Source organism: Gadus chalcogrammus, chromosome 14 (assembly GCF_026213295.1).
Source record: "Gadus chalcogrammus isolate NIFS_2021 chromosome 14, NIFS_Gcha_1.0, whole genome shotgun sequence".
In the NCBI taxonomy this organism is placed as follows: Eukaryota; Metazoa; Chordata; class Actinopteri; order Gadiformes; family Gadidae; genus Gadus; species Gadus chalcogrammus.
This window is the reverse complement of record NC_079425.1, coordinates 9,697,913-9,714,107: the sequence shown is the minus strand read 5'-3', so window position 1 is coordinate 9,714,107 and position 16,195 is coordinate 9,697,913. Positions and strand designations below refer to the sequence as shown.

At 43.4% G+C, this 16,195-nt stretch overlaps 1 pseudogene; it reads left to right on the top strand.

Annotated features, from left to right (window-relative positions):
• The first annotated feature begins 462 nt into the window (after positions 1–462).
• Positions 463–14,687, top strand: LOC130403139 (nuclear factor of activated T-cells 5-like; annotated as a pseudogene).
• Positions 14,688–16,195: the final 1,508 nt, after the last annotated feature.

Below are 16,195 nucleotides of genomic sequence, written 5' to 3'. Positions count from 1 at the left end.
TACATTCTGGGACTGTGGAAACACTTTAAACAGGCCTACCAGTGATTCAAATTCTGCTCTAAGAGCTAAGTACATATTTTCTGTCGGTGCGGTGGGCACGCTGTTTACTGGAAGAACTTTTCAGCCACTGCACATGTTCTTGCATGTGCAGTCAGTCAATAAGGCCTCCCAATAAGAGCACTGTTAAACGGGTAGATGAAGGGGGAAGGTGTCAGAGTATAAGCTTTTTGTACGGGATATGTGTGTCTGCTGTGTGTGTGTGTGTGTGTGTGTGTGTGTGTGTGTGTGTGTGTGTGTGTGTGTGTGTGGTGTGTGTGTGTGGGTGTGTGTGTGTGTGTGTGTGTGTGTGTGTGTGTGTGTGTGTGTGTGAGCGTGAGAGTGTGACTGTTTATGTTTGTGCGAGATAGATGATAGATAGACAGTGTGTGTGTGTGTGCGTGCGTGGGGGCATGAATGCAAGTTAAGCGAACCCAATTCAGATTGAACCAACTCTGCTGGGAACCAGTGTTCCTGCTCTGCCCAACTCTGGGCGGCTGTGGGGCTTTAGGATTTAAGAGGCTGCTGGTTTCAGTGTGTCCCAGGTTTGTATATTGTACGCAGCCAGTGGAAACAATGGTGACCGGGGGGTGTGAGTATCTGATACACACACCAACCCCCGGGACTCAGCTGCAAGTAATTAAAGCTGGCAGTTGGTAGAGGATAGTTGGAGGGCTATCCTCCAACTATCCTGCTGCTGTAAAGTTATAGAATAGTTTTTATAATTCAGAGCATGAATAGGGCTGCAAGTTCAAGTGCTATCGTGCTTGGGTTGCGATTTTGTCAAAATTGGTTGAGAAATCTATTCCTCTGTGTGAGCATGCTTATTTGTGTTGTATTATGTAGTGTTTAAGACGTTTCTCTGCTTTAAGGTTGCTGATATTTCACAGGTGCTGCAAACATGTGTAGCTGTCCACCAGAGATACCTCATAGCACATCTACTGTTTACAAGTTTAATTTCCACTTGCAACACCTATTCAAGGGGATACGGATAGAGAATAATGAGCATGATATATTTTTAGATCAATCTAGATCAAGACTTGAGGATTGGAGGAACAAAAAAGGACGCACAAGCCTACACAAAACAGCTTTGGCAACTTTAGCATCAAATTTTCCCTTAATGGAAAATAAGAGTTTCTATTATATTCTGCTCTATTGTATTCTGGTAATATAATACGTAGGCATTTCGTAGGTTGGTGCTATAAACCTAATTCCGGTACATAGTAGTACTATGCATGAATTTTTGTATCTTTTCTTTCTGCTAGTGACAACCCACAACATATTCTCTTCACAGAATCAGTTTATGATCTGCTTCCAACAGAGCTTCAGTTACCCTTCTCCAAGCATCAGAGCGAAGCAGCCATGAGCCAGACCAGTGGTGGAGACACCGGGCCAGCGCCAGCTCCAGCGGCCCTCGGACCGGGTGAGCTCCCCTTCCTATTGCCCTCTCCCACACCTCCAGGGACGGCTTTTCCACAGTCAAACGCGCTGGTGTGGCCCCCGGAGAATGTGGTCTTGAGCATGGTCATGAGTCGTGTCTTTTTGCACACAGTAGAAAAACAATAAACAAATCTAGAATAAAAATACCATTGCCCGAAGTGAATCTCCTTCAAGCTAAAATAAACAGCCCAATAAATGGCTTGCTTGAAGTACATGAAAACAATTAGAATGGGTTGGTGGTGGTTTAGTACAAGAGGCTTCACCTATAGGGCTTTCTCAAAGGGCTTTCAGGTTGGTTCACCTACTGTTTTCTTTGGCACACCAAAGCATTGAGCCTCCATGCTCTCACCTCAAGCTTGTTTGTTTACACTATAGTTATGCTGGCAGGTCAAATAGACATCTAGAGGTATTGTTTTTAACCGGAGTGTGGCTATTTGTGTTGGGTTCAAAGAAAAGAAAACAAAAAAAGTCAATGGTTCATTTTAGTTATTTTCTTCATGTTATAAAAGCAAAAACAAAAACAAACATCTTTGTGCATGAATGTAGATTTAAATCATTGTCCTCACTAGCACTACTAAAGGTGTGTATTAAAACTGAAAGATAGGATCCTGTTAGAATCAACGCACTAGCAATGTGCTCTACAATGAAACATGAGTTTTGGATCCATATCAAATCAAGATTTAAAACCAGTTATAAAGCTAGCAATTTCACTCACGTGAACAGGGTCTGACTCTATCACAGACTCGCATAGCTTTAGTTCAGAAGTTACGTTTTATTTGCAATTCTTGCAAAGTATTGTGCAATGTTGGACAATTCTTGTAAGGTTTGTAATTTCTCCACATATCCCCTAATTGCCATACTTTACTTAAATGTGAAGTGTGTAGGATTTAGTTGCATCTAGAAGTGAGGTTGCTGATTAAAAAAGGGGGATGGCAATTCAAGGACCAACTCTTGGATCAAACCAACTTATCTTCACTATTTTAGACTATTAACCGTGCCCTGGTACATAACCATGAGGGACATACCGGTTGTTTTGAGATGAAGGCAGCGGATTCATCCGGTTTCACTTGGAAGAGTAATTGTTTCAACAAAATGAAAGTAAAAAAATTTGAATTCAACAGTCAAGTCCTACCTTCCATCCACTAATTATAACCTTTACGTTTCAGCCACTGGTTCCTGTGAGCTCTGTTATTTAAGCAATATCACACGAGAGGGAGGGCTGTTTAAGATAACCGCAATCCCTCTCATGTGATATTGTGTTCATACAACAGTTCAACATGTGCCATGTATTAGTTATCAAGAATACAACTATCATTTGTTTGTCTATTTTACCTTTTATTCGGCTCTGCCAACACAAATGGTTCCACAACTGGACTGGAACTGGAATGTTGCCAAGTAACACATAAACAATTTCCAGCACAATAACTTTATACTTTGTGATGGTATATATGTTACTGCAGGACAGCTACTTTTTCTATCATGTACATTTATCTGTATAAATTATTGTGCAACCAGGGAAACAGAGTCCTTTGACAATTCCGATGATTTCACAGCTTCTGATCAAAATGTAATTAGCGGTTGTAACAAACAAAACTCTGTATAGCGGAATGATGCATGTGTAGTTAAAAGTCCCTGTGCTGCTATTTTCCATATCAGGACTCATGGTATGCCTCTTGTCGAATCAAATTAGGCAAGGCAAGGCAACTTATATTAGCACTTTTCATACACAAGGCATACTCAAAGTGCTTCACATATAAACATTGTCATACAATAAAAATAATATAATAGATATGTAAAAGAAAACATTTGCAAAAATTTAGTAAAATAGATCAGCATTTTATAGTGCAATGTATTTAAGATCAGATCAACAGTGTCTCTGGTACCAACGTCGCGACTCCAACTCGACCTAAAGGAACCTGGACCTTTCTCTGGGATTCCAACCCGGATTCTACTTTGATTACTTACTTTCAACTGCTATTTAATACAACGTTTGTACTGACAGTTAGTTTTGGCCATGTTATTTTATCATCATAACTGGACTTCCTATTTTGTGCTCTTAGAAGTGGCTTTGACATCAATGTTTTCCCTTGATATGGAACAATATGTTCTTAGTGTGCAGTAAAAAGCAGAAGAGAGCTTAGAGGTGATTATGAAACTAAACAACCAAAAAGATGTCCCCTCCCTCTCTGCTCTCTACCTTCCCACAATTTTCACAAAAAATGTACACCAATTTTTGAAAGTCAAGAAGTTACCCCCCAACCAATCAGGGAAGAGATGTCCGAGAGGTCAGAAATGTGCTGGTAGCTGTCTGAAATCTAAATTGGCTCAACCAGTGGTCATTCGGAGTAGCTGAGGGAATGCTATGTTATTTCAAATTTAACTCAGATAATAGCTCTTAAATCCTACCTACCTACATAACTTTTATAGTTATTGAAATGATGCCAACAATTGTAATAGATATATCAAATGGAAAATAATAAAAAAATTAATATTAATATATTAATATAATATTGAAGGACTTCAGCAGGAACTTCACGTCTTCAACGTCAAACAAATGAACATTATGAATTTGGAGCAGTTGTTTATCCATGCAATGCAAAATATGGTTTCACTGAAATATAATACATTTCAAAGTTGACATATTCACAGGTACATTTGATTGGATTGTTAACTTAATTATAACTTGTATTTTCTTTCTTCAAACTTTTTTAATACCCTTTTTCATTGTGCTATCCATTTCTTTGTTAATTTGCATGTTAGCAAAGACACCTCTGGCTATTTCCTCATGTAATCACTCGTTTAATCTGCAGCTTTCTGTGTCACCTGGCCTGAATAAATTCAGCTACGTCAAACGGATATGCAGTCAGCAGCAGTCTTAACATTCCAGTGCCTGATAGTAAACCCCAGACCTGTCATGCCACTTGACAACTTAATGACAACTAACAGGATCATTTATAAAATAATGTGTCAGCATGCTAAAAGAAACGCAACACATACAAAATAAAAATGAAATACTACATGTTCAGCTTTTATTGTTCATTCGCTGTCTCATTTTTATTCCAGGTAGTTCCCTCTGAAGCAGGGAGTGTCTGCATATAAAATGGTCTGCAGTTCTCTGCTTCATAGGTCAGAAGCTTGTTTATTTTGTCTCTGTGGCTACGTTCAGTCCCGACAAAACCTGTACAGCAAAAATGATCCAATTGGCATGCATCATCTTACACACATACACATAATGCTGGGCTTTCTTGGATAACATTGTCTTACTTATAGGCAATTCTGTAATCAGTAGATCAAATCAACCAAAGGCAAAATCAAAAGATGAGTCCTGACATGATTTGGCTTTTCATCGTCATTTTGCATTGTAATTCCTTTATCTACCATCACAGCTGGAAAATTCCTGCTGTCTAATTTTATTTTGGACTTTTAGAACAACTCTTTCCTGGCTTCACAATGTGTCATGCAAGCAACACACACACACACACACACACACACACACACACACACACACACAACACACACACACACACACACACACACACACACACACACAATGCAGTAAAACAAAACCCCAGAAAATAATTGGGTAAACAAAGAAATGTATGAAAAAAAAAGTAAGCAATCAGTGACAAATTTTGCTGCTTTAACTGGGACTGCTAGCCAACGCTGTCGGAGGGGCCTTTATTAACGCTGTCCTTGTTTGCTCTGTAGATGCTTCCACCGTCTCCTCCTCTATGAGCGTGGGAGGAGCCCCCTGCAGTGCTTTTCCTGACACTTCCAGCTCCACCATGCATTTCACCGGCACCCTGGCCCCTGACAAGGCTGCAGGCCTCAACAGCGCCACCGCTGAGCCAGAAGACTCTAGAGTGGGGCCCCCAGATATCCTGGGTGCCGAGGCTGGGAATGGTAACAGTGGGAGTGCTGGGAACTGCAGAGCTGGCTCGGAGCAAGGAGGAGGAGGAGGAGGAGGAGGAGGGAGAGGAAGCTCCTCACAGGAGCAGCAACATCAGATGACCCCTTCCAAGCGCCGCACTGTGCTCATCATCCCCCCGCCGCCTGAGGACCTGTTTGACAACAGCTGTATGTCCTTGCAGACCGAGGCTACCCTCGACTCGGAGCAAAGCAACAGCATCTGGACGGAGGACTCTGTTTCCAATTTCAGCAACCTCAGCTCTAGCTCGTACAACGACAACACAGAGGTGCCCCGGAAGTCCCGGAAACGCACCCCTCGCCAGCGGCCGGGGCCTAAAAGCCTTTCCCTGGACAGTGGCAGTAAGGACATGTTTGACGCAGACAGCGCTAAAGGCCCACACTTTGTCCTCTCCCAGCTAGGCTCCGACAGCAAGCCTTGCCCCATAGGAAGGTATAGTCACCATCATAATGCATACTTCTCTGTTCAATGGTTGCGTAATAGTGTAATACCCGCTAGTCAGAGAGGTGGTTGGATCGGAGGTTAGGGAGTGGCAGGACGTTACGACACAGGATGTAAGCTTTGGTGAATCACGACGCAAAGTTAAAGTAAGCCTATAAGGGTTGTGGAAGGCTGATTAAGTACTAGTAGAGCGCACTCTGCTGTATTGACGGTTACAAGTCGGCATTGATGTCGGCAAATCATTTGAAAAAGCTCTACCAAAGAATATATATTTAAGGGCCTGCTCTTCTAGGACCTTGACACTTAATGGGCGTCTTTGACTTGCCTTATGTCATAAACACAATTTGATCCCAGCAGCAGAATTGTGTCACCAGCTACATAAAGACCAAGTGCATATTATGTGGCTATTCAGGCCTCGTAATACACTTCTGGGTCACAGTTACAAAACATATGACATAAGTCAGACATATGATGCATAATACCACATTGGCTAGTATGACTATATCCACTATTCTAACAGGGAAGATAAAGTTGTCTAATAAATGACCCTTACCCAAGTCATACAACGGTAGATAACTGTTCTTTCCTCTGTGTCTCTCGCAGTGCTGCAGATGGACCGTCAACAACTATCCAGAAGGGCAGGATTTTGTCGATGCAGTACCCATCGAAGAGGGAGGGGAAGGAGCTGAAGATCATTGTGCAGCCTGAGACACAACACCGGGCCCGCTACTTGACCGAGGGCAGCAGGGGTTCGGTCAAAGACCGCACCCAGCAAGGCTTCCCCACCGTAAAGGTTAGCGTGGGACTCCTTCCGATAGTCCCTCCTCTATGTGATTGCTATCACAGCTTTTATTTTTACTCACTGCTGTAAAACTAGGGTTAGCAAGTTATTTGTACATGGATAGATAAATTATGTTATTTTTTTGAGTTAAAAGTACAACTTTCTCTGATTAAGATAATTGCTCTCCTGATTGTTTTTATTTTGATACTATAACCTGAAAATATAATAGCAATAACTGGAGCTACGACATCAGATACTAGACGTTGCTAATGTGGAAACTAACATAGTCCAGGTTTCAATGTGCCATTGTTTAAGGACATTATATACATTCTTGTTGTTCAAACTTTTACTGAAATGAAATGAGACACATTTAAAACGTCTCTGAAACGCATATATGGTGGGTTATAGCTGACACGTTCTCTGTTAATCCTCTCGCACAGCTGGAGGGCGTGAACGAGCCAGTACTGCTGCAAGTATTTGTGGCTAATGACACTGGGCGGGTGAGACCCCATGGCTTCTACCAGGCCTGCAGAGTCACTGGACGCAACACCACAGCTTGCAAGGAGCTGGACATTGAGGGCACCACCGTGATTGAGGTTCCTCTCGACCCCAGCACCAGCATGACAATAGCGTATGTACCTTTCCTCAATGTTAACACTACAACTGTGGAGGGTTCCCTTCGTTTGTATGACTGTGCCAACTGAATAGGATCCTGACCTCTCGTCAACAACGATTAGTTTTCAGCCATTACTCTTTCTTTGAATTGTCACGTCTGCATTTATGGAATGCAGTTTGGTGGTGAAATGCACACTTACCTCTGTGTTGTCTATTTACCTGAAACAATGCGGATGCTTTGGTCTGAGATAACCGCGCCCCCCATATTTCATCAGTAATGTGAAATTGTGAAATAAATGTGGCATTCAATGAATAAATGTGAGCCAAAGCTGTTTTACTGTGTCTTATGTACACAAACGAAAGACGCACAGCACGACCTCCCCTCTTGCGTGTCACTGCCTTGAAAAGGCAACGTATTCCCGAACCTGACCGTTGTGGTGAAGTATGTCTTCACCACAGCATTATGAAATGAAAGTCCCCTGAAATAAATGAACATGGCATTGTGAAATAAAAGTCCCCGAAAATAAAGTAGACCTTTTGGAAAAACATCCTTTTTTACTGACGTTGGCGGTTGTTTCCTGCAGGGTGGACTGCGTGGGCATCCTGAAGCTCCGTAACGCTGACGTCGAGGCCCGCATCGGCGTCGCCGGCTCCAAGAAGAAGAGCACCCGGGCTCGGCTGGTGTTCCGGGTCAACGTCCCAGGTCCGGATGGGTCGCTCCTCACCTTGCAGACCCCCTCGTCCCCCATCCTCTGCAGTGAGTCACTCCTGTTTTCTTCTCCTGTGTTTAAATAGTTCAACGCATCGGACTGATCTATTGTTGGTTGTGTCAACTTGACCGGATGGCGATACCACAATGACACCCAAGGGGTTAAAGCCATTTCAAAAGTGCACCAGAGATAGTTGAGCTGTAAACTACTTGAACCAGTTAATATTTTGAATGATTAACCAATTGCCCTTTTGAAACATGCGGTTTAACGTCTTATGTTTGACCTAGCCCCGGGACGGGATGACATTGTCTTTTGATGTCAGAGACAATGTGAGTAGTTGGCTCTCAAGGGTTTAGGGTGTGGTCTCTTTAAAGAAAAAACTAAACAGGAAAGACTGCTGTGAGCCAGAAGAGAGATCTTTTTTGTGTGTGGATATGGAAGAGCTGTGTGTCGAATAAAAAGAAAGGAAAGAAATAAATAAATAAACAAAGGTGCATTGACGTCCATTGTTTACAGACAGCCAACACGCAATTTAAGGAAACATCTTTCAACAAGATATTTATTTGGGAATGTATAAATGTGTGTGTGTGTGTGTGTGTGTGTGTGTGTGTGTGTGTGTGTGTGTGTGTGTGTGTGTGTGTGTGTGTGTGTGTGTGTGTGTGTGTGTGTGTGTGTGTGTGTGTGTGTGTGTGTGTGTGTGTGTGGTAAAGCAACAGTGTCACGTAGGAAAAACATTAAATGCGAGACAGCGGTTGGAGAAGGAGGGGCCGGGGCTTGTTTCTAACAACAACATTTGAACAAGCTCAAAGAGAATTTGGAAATACTACGCTTCTACAGCGCTTATATAAAATTAGTTACCTGTGTTTCCAATATTTCTCAGAAAAGGGCCATAGATTCTTAAAGGATAATACCGGTCTTTGTGATTAAACCACCATAGCCCCCGGCTCCACTTAAACATCTGTTACCAATATAATGCAAAAAGACTTTGTTTTATCATGAGCACGATTCTTGCAACTAGTGTAAACAGAGGCCTTTAGCACTTTTGTCTTTTGGAATCAATGCATGTCGTATCAGGACGTTTTTGAACGACACATACCCTGAGTTTACACAGGAACATCTTGTCACGAAGATTCATGTGCTACTGCTATAGTTTACCTCGTTGACAGGCACGTTCATGCTAACCGCATTTCGGCAGAATCAGTCATTTTATCAAACGATATTGGTAACGTATGTTTTAGTGGAGCCAGGAGACCGTCATGAGATCTGATCACCCAGAAAGTATGGTCCCCTGAGGCATTCTCTAATTGTATACTGCAACGGCACTTGTTCGCTGCACTGCCTTGTCTTGACATGCATGTTACTAACACAATGCCTATTTAGCATTTCCCAGCTTCATGGTATACATAACTGTGTGGTCCTAGAAAAGCCATAGGTTAACCATATGTCCTGGTGTCCTGTCTGCAGCCCAACCTGCAGGGCTGCCTGAGATCCTGAAGAAGTCACTCCACAGCTGTTCAGTGAGGGGAGGGGCGGAGGTCTTCATCATCGGCAAGAACTTTCTTAAGGACACCAAAGTCATTTTTCAAGAAAATATATCCGGTAAGAATCTGATGTTTTATTATTATTGTAGTATTGCCTGTTGTCTGTCTCTGTCTTTGTCTGTAGTGTTTCTCTCTGTCTGTCTGTCTGTCTGTCTGTCTGTCTGTCTGTCTGTCTGTCTGTGTTTGTCTCTCTCTCTCTCTCTCTCTCTCTCTCTCTCTCTCTCTCTCTCTCTCTCTCTCTCTCTCTCTCTCTCTCTCTCTCTCTCTCTCTCTCTCTCTCTCTCTCTGTATGTATGTATGTATGTATGTATGTATGTATGTATGTATTTGTACGTACGTACGAGTGTAACATAATAATAACAGCAATCAGAATATTACATTTATACTCTTTCCGTTTCAGATGAGAACTCCTGGAAGGAGGAGGCTGAGATTGACATGGAGCTTTTTCACCAGGTAAACAAGGCACGCATTCTTTCAGGTCCCAGACAATTCATCTCCTTACCCTGAGAATATTAGTAGCAGTAGCCAGTTCAGCATTGTAAACAAGCTTAGATGTAATCATCTTAAATGGCTACTGGTACCAAGGTTTCAGTGGTTTCATTGTGTTCTGACCTAATTATGCAGAGCCTTAGAGGCTGAACGGAGTTTCAACAATCCATCTCAATCTAAGCTGAATGGTCTGGTCCAAATGACTGTTAGCACAATCATGCAAAGTTGTGAGAAAAAAAAAAGTTGTGTTTTGGGGATTATATCAATATAAATCATAGATATGTTTTGAATATACGATTATATTTTATTATAGATTTTATTACTTAAAGTGAGCAATTTAATTCTGTTTTCTATATGAAGTGTTTTTCAAAATCTGTAATTAACTTATTTCTCTGAATTGTACTTAGTTGTAGTTGTTGCTTTTGCATGAAAAATTTATCCGGTACCCCCGTGTATATAATAAGCACCTTCTAATCGGACTATTTGTGTTTTTTTCTCTTCGGCTTTGTTCTACACATATGATATAACTCCTGCCAGAATCACTTGATAGTGAAAGTTCCTCCATACCAGAACCAGGACACGTCCTCCTCAGTGTGCGTGGGTATCTATGTGCTGACTAACGCTGGACGATCCAACGACGTGCAGCCGTTCACCTACACCCCAGACCCTGGTAGGTTGGGTGCACCTACTCCTGTTACAATCCTCTAAAACTCCTCTTTAAGGATGTTATTTGGAAACATATCTGCATTTATAGCAAAAAAATCTCTCTCTCTCTCTCTCTTCTCTCTCTCTCTCTCCTCTCTTCTCTCTCCCTCTCTCTCTCTCCTCTCTCTCTCTCTCTCTCTCTCTCTCTCTCTCTCTCTCTCTCTCTCTCTCTCTCTCTCTCTCTCTCTCTCTCTCATGTTCTTGCAGCCAAAAAGGATGTTTCCGTCAAAAATGAGCGCTCCTCTCCAGTGAAGCCTTGCCCCTATGAAGGAAAAGTTGAAGGTGATTAAATGCATCCAAATCAGTGTCAGTGTAAAATAATTGTATTTCTAATTTGTATTCCCTACTAACTTACATTGTATATTGCTTCGCAGCTTTAGATCCCAGTTCTTTGATGCTGCCCCATGTGAAGAGAGAAGACATCACGCCGATGGATGTGTCGAGCAACCTCACTCATACCAGAGTGTTTAAGGTGGTGCATTTGTTTGGGACTATCGTACTATTGTTACGTGAAACTGTTACCTTTAATTGGTTGTGAAATATTGGCGATTTCATTGTGTGCAATGCTACACAATATTGAAAAGCAGTGATCAAATGAACAGAACTGTTTGATATACAGGTGTAACATGTATATTTACATTTGGGGCATTTAGCAGGTGCTTTTATCCAAAGTCACTTAAAACAAGTACATTTGTCATAAGAAATTGAAAATATATATCTCTGTCTGTGCATTACGAATGTTACCTTGGGTTAACCCATTCCCCTTAAACATCAAAGACAGCTAGGATAAGGATATAACATATATCTATAGCTATAGATATAGCAACGTATATCCCCATCACTTGACTGTGGACTAAGAATGACTTTGTTCCTTGAACTCTTGAAATAAGGGCCCTTCTAAACATGCTGTCTTGTTGTTTTCCAGCCGCCCACGGACATGATGTGTCAAGCCAGGCAGAGCGCAGACATCCCGCCCTGCCGCCTCACCAACAAGGTGTTCCCCGTCCTGCCTCAGACCGTGGCCGGAGACGGGGACAATGTGGCGCCTGCGGCGGCCGTCCTGCAGAGCCAAGACCTCTCCAACGCTAGCGGCTTCGCTGTGCCCGCGGAGTCTCTGCTCCAGGCGCCGGGGGCGCCCCAGCCTTTCCGCATGGAGCCCAGAGAGAGGCGCTGCCCCAGCCCCGGGCCGGTGGGCCGACTGCGTAGGGAACCGGCTTCCCAACAGCAGCACCGACTGCCCCTCTTGCCCCTGGAGGAGATCGAACAGGCTGTGAGGCAGCTTCAGGCCACCGGGTTCTATAGGCACCCGCTGCAGTCTGACAACGCGATGGCCGAACAGACAGCAATGTCAACAACACATTCAGCAGCAACAACAACAACAACAACAAATCCAAAAGCAACATATTCATCAGCAGCAGCAGATCCAAACACAACACATTCAACAGCAGCAGCAGCAGCAGCAACAACCTGCAGCAACTGTATCAGTCACAAATCCCCATGGAGTGTACCATGTTTCATGGCACCTCGAGGGGGGACAACGCTGAACAGCAGGGCTCCCCGCAGGGGTCGGTCCCAAACCGTGGATCCCTGTTCCAGCAGGCTCAGCAGCAGACAAGTGAGCAGCTCCTCCCTCTTCAAACCAGCTTCCTGCAGCAGACCCCCTCGCTCGCCTCCCCGCCGCGGTTCCACAGACAAAGCTCCATGGCGGAGGCCCGCGAGCCGCCGGCGGCGGTGTTTCACGCTCAGAAGGCCTCTTGCGCGCAGGAACACCTGCAGGCGACGCTCTTCCCGAATAACCTGACCGCGCTGAGCGGCAGCAGTCTGGCTCCGGAGCAGCAGCAGCAGCAGCAGCAGCAGCAGCAGCAGCAGCAGCAGCAGCCCGCCCCCTCCTTCCTGCCCCAGACGTCCTTACCATCGCAGCCCCAGCAGCAGCAGCAGATGGCTTTCCTCAACGCGTTGCAGACCACGGTCCCAGAGCCCCAGCCCGTGTTCCAGGCTCAGACCCAGCTCGCCCCCATTCAGCGGGGGACCCCTATGGAGCAGCAGCAGGCAGCCCAGCCCCAGACGCAATCTCCCCAGCAGACCTTCCAGAATATACCCCCGCATCCCGTCGCGAGCACCCTCTCCCCGGGCCAGCAGCAGGCCGGGCTGCTCTTCCACACCAACCCCAACCTGTCCAGCCAGGACCAGCCCTCCAGCCTCCTGTTCAGCGGCCAGGGCCCGATGCCTCCCTTGAGCAGCAGCAGCCTCTCTACCCAGCAACCTCCGAACCCCTCGCTGCTCTTCTCTCAGGCCAGCATGGTGCCGGTCGGCCAGCAGGACCGCTCAGAGCCGATGGCCCTGGGAAACCCAAGCCAGCAGCGGCAGCAGGTCCTATTCCCCCAGCAGCCGCCGCCGCCGCCGCAGCAGCAGCCCATGCAGCAGCCCATGCAGCAGCCCATGCAGCAGCCCATGCAGCTGGGTGGCAGCTCTCAGAGCACCCAACAGCCGCCCGTCTCCATCTTCATCCCACAGGCCAACATGGCCGCCTTACAAGGGGGCATGGCTGCTCAGGAGCTTCCTCCGGCCACCATCTTCTCCTCCCAGAGCGGAGCCGCAGGCCTCCAGGCCACCAGCTCGTCCCCCCCCGTGAAGCAGCCAGGCTCCCTGTTCCAGGCGGCGGTGGGCGGCGGGGCCCGGGGCCAGCCCAGTCACCCTCGGCAGCCCCCGGCCTCTTCCTCTTCGGAATGGAAAATGGTAAAAAAAAAAAAAGCGAACAAGAAACGGGGGAAAGACGCCTCTTTCATGATAGAGACATGATGATGAGATTGTAATGAATTGAGACGATGTCCGTGTGCTACACTGATCCGATCTTTCTCCCGCGTCTGTCCCGTCCCATACAGAGTGCAGCCAGATGATGAATGCCCCCGGGACCTCCCTGTCGGATCACATCATAGCCATCAGTCAGTCTGGCCAGAACCAGAGGGAGAGCGAGGCACACATCCAGTCCCTTTTCATTCAGTCTTTGTCCGAATCTGGGACGATCCAGAATACCATGGCCTCGTCGCAGAACATGGAGAAAATGGAGGATCTGTTGATCAGCTTGCAGCAGGAGCCAGGGAACAACTTAACACGCTCCTACTAACACACAGGTTAGTTTGTACTTTCAACAAATATGTGGCTCACATTATTTTTCTTAATTCTGCTTAAGCCATTGTGCTGTCACTTTGCATGGTGTATAATAAGTATTGTTTTTCCTCACTAAGATGGTTCCCTCTTTCTTTCTTTCTTAGGTTCTGTGAGGTAAAAGCTGTGAAACGTGAACTGGATGATGAGCATTTGTATTTGTTGGAGCATTCTTTCGAAGGAGGATCCTCATAATCATACTCGTGAGCAGCAAGGGGCGCCATAGGCTATGTGTGACACTAGACCCAGGTCTATTGCTCGGCTGCGCCTTTTTATTTTTTCAGTCTCCATTCTTCAGCTGCCATTCTTCAAATATCTAACATTCACAGTTCCTCCCTGCAGGACATCAGGACACCGATACCTGCTAACACGTTCTAGCATCTACACACATCCAAAATACTTTTATTACCGATGAGAAGATTGTGTTTATTATACATGAATCTACATTTGCATTGACGATTACAAAACTGAGGTGAAAATATGTAAACGTTGTAGGCATAATAAGCACATCATGGTGCTCTTTGCAATGGCAGTGACTCTACTATTACTGTATTTTATTTACATTTGACTGCATTTATACTGCATTCGAAAAATGTAGGTTGAGAAAAAATTGTATTAATAGGAAACAAAGCTATTATTTTTACCTAAACCTGCACTATGTACGTTTTTCCCATTAGCAGCCTGTAGTGGCTGAAATTGACGCTACAATTATAGCTTTATATTTTTCAGACAACCATCCCTTTTAGATTTAGCAAAATATGACCTGAATAGAGAAAGTATTACAGAGGAAAATTACTGAGATGGATCACTATTTTGGAGAAAAAGTTTATTTCAGTAAATTGTCTGTAGAAAGGAAAAAAAAGTCTACGTATAGTATATAGATTTGAAATACACCTTTTTACAGATCTATTATTCTACTGAATGCATTTCTCTCACTGCATAAGCATCTACTGCTTTGATGATCGTTCTCATAGTTATTAAAATAATTAATTGGATTCAAGCCAAAGTGCAGTTTTACAGCGAGATTTTAATCCAACTATTACTACTACTATTACTATCATTTCAACCCCAATATTTAAATATAATATATATTTATTATATTATATATAGCCTATATAATTATATATATAACTATTTTTTATGGAAAGCCTTTTTAGAAATAATCTAAATTAACATATATCAGAGGTGACAATGTCATCTGGGTCAATTTATAGCAAAAAGTTTAAACTAACTATATCTCTATAGATGTAAATGTATTTAAAATGATACTGTACGTGTGGTTATTGTACGTTAATAGTGAAATATCAAAGTTATATCACATTGTTGAATGTGTTTGTGTTGCATGATACTGCGTCAGGAACGCATCAAATTGGAATAGTATTCTATATTTTAGAAATATTATACTGGATTTGTTTCGATAAAATTAATTAAGATTGTTTGGTTAGATTTACCTTTTTAAACAGTTTTTATGTTCTGGTCAAATATGCCCACCACAAATATTGTTTTTAAAATCTTGTATTATACTTCATGATTCCGAGTAGGCCTTGATAAGAAAAAGTTGACAGTACCTTTGTTTTGATTAAGGCCAGTTTTATGGCTTGCATGTTTGTTTATTTGTTCTTGTTGTATTCTATTTTATTTTAAGGATTCTCTTTTTTGTCTGGACTGTGTAAACAAAATGGCTAAGATTCTCATTGCGAGATATCCATCTGCTAACTGTAATTGTTTATTAGCGCATTGTGGGATGGGAACCATCTTTTTGTGTTTCCTACAGGCCATGTAATGCATGTGCTGTGACTGTTCTCTGAGTTCAACTGATCTCTGAGGATGGTTCCACTCTTTCAGTCCATGTACTGTTTTTGCTGTAACAAGGAACTGATCTGTGATGATGGTTCAAGAATGTATCATTGTAATGGTCTACATTTCTATAAGTACTGTATGTAGGAAAAAGGTTAAACTCATTGAATTGTATCGACTCTTAAAAGTGACCTTGTAATAAAGAGGATGCAATATCTATTTTGTAATGTGACCGGTTAGGTATGGTTTGACCACATTGTCTATTTTGACCTCTATTTCTTGAGCTCTCCTTTTGGGTGTGTAATGGGACCATCGGTTTTACACATGTGACATTCAGCTATTATTTTGCTGTGTAATATCTATTCTGTGTTACACAATAATATTTATGTGTAATTAAATTGACACCAGCAATGTGATTTATATGGCATCTGTCAAAACTCTTAAAAGTCGGGTTCACACCTTCTTAAAAATCGTGTGTACACTGAGATTTTTCTTCATTTACTTCATAAAACGACCAGACTGACTAATTTTCAAATGATTGGAAAGG